Raw genomic sequence first — 1,549 nt, 5'->3', positions numbered from 1 at the left:
CCTGAGCGTGCCAAAATGGGAGCGTACCTGGAGGTATCGCCGACAAGAGGACGTCGCCGATAATTTAAATATCGCGCGCGGGGGCACAGGACCCGCGGCGCTACGCACCTCACGCGATTCGCGGAGGTCACGAGCTCGCACGCCCGCCAATTAAGGGCACGGAAGGATGTACCACGTGGGCCCACCGGCCCGGCGAGATCACGGAAGCAGCGGCACTCGGCACTTGTGCTGTGGGTGCGATAGTGGAAGGACGCAGGACGAAATACGATCTTGAGAGATATTCGGCCGAAAGTCAGCAGTAGTCGAAGCGAGCTGCCGTTCCCGTGACGAGGAGTTCGCGGTGAGACGAGCGCATTTGTGTAAAGCCGCCGATTTTTCTTGTGTCAGACGGGCCGCAAGGAACCCACGTTCCTAGCTGTCGTTTTCGTTTTGTGATTCGGCTGTAGCCGATAAAGATTCCATAAGTTTTAGCGCCCCGTCTGACCTCGCGTATCGAGATTTTCTTTGTACAGGACTGTCGCGCTACGCGCTCGCCGAGCGCCACAGCCAGTTAATGTATTGTGTCGTTTCCGTTATTGTGCGTGTGTGATAATTCGCGTTGCCGAAAAGGCCTTACGCCACTGGTACGAGATTTCAGAGAGTTTCCGGGATCACGGGATCCCGCGGGACGTATTCGTCCCCTAGTTTCGATTCCGCTTGTGTCGATCACGCTTGCCCGTGTACGCCGAACGCTCAGCGCCGGCGCACTAGCGAAGATCACGCCCGCACTGCATGATTTCCGATTTCGCATGTTACGCGGATGCGAGGGGCATGTAATTAGCGAGTCGTACCGCCGAAGGGAAACCGCTCTTAATTTTCCGTTTTTCCGAGATACGATCCCGCCTTACGATCGTGAAGTACGCGAATTGCGAGTCTCTGTCAATCTTGTGCACGTTGCATTACTGCGCGTCTCGAGTGTTCCCGTCTCTTATCGTATATCACTCGTCTTTCAACTGTAATATTCGTCCGTAAAATACAATTGTTATTTTCATTGTTAATAATCACTGTTATTTCTTTTAGCCTATTCTCGCTCCCCGAATCTTGACCGTTTTCCCCTCGAGCCACCCCCCTCTACCATTACCGTAGCTGAAAGGCCGGTTATCGCCGTCCTTGTCCGACCGTCGTACCGAATCCGCGTCTAAGTGCGCGCTTGTAGATTTCTTCCCGAGTCATTGTATTTTCAACTAACGAAATTTCCGATCAGAGAGACACTCTATAACGTGCATGGCGCCCAATTCTTGTTCTCGTTTTCGATAGGCGAGATGCCTGAGTAATGATTAATCGCGCGCTAGATTCAGTTTTACTGTTTTCGCGGAATTAAGCGTGTCGGACGAGCGACGAAGTTGCACCACGATCGTGAGTGTGGTCGCAATACATAATAAAAAATGTCTGTGCAAACAAACAAACATAGACCTTTGATGCCTGCAGAGAGAAATATAATAGTCCACGGCGAATGGTTAACGGATATTCATATGGAAAACTTTCATTATCTTTTACGTAATTGTTCAGA

Source organism: Wasmannia auropunctata, unplaced genomic scaffold, assembly GCF_000956235.1.
Source record: "Wasmannia auropunctata unplaced genomic scaffold, wasmannia.A_1.0 LD335759.1, whole genome shotgun sequence".
NCBI lineage: Eukaryota > Metazoa > Arthropoda > Insecta > Hymenoptera > Formicidae > Wasmannia > Wasmannia auropunctata.
The sequence above is the reverse complement of the archived record's forward strand: the minus strand, read 5'-3'. Positions refer to the sequence as shown.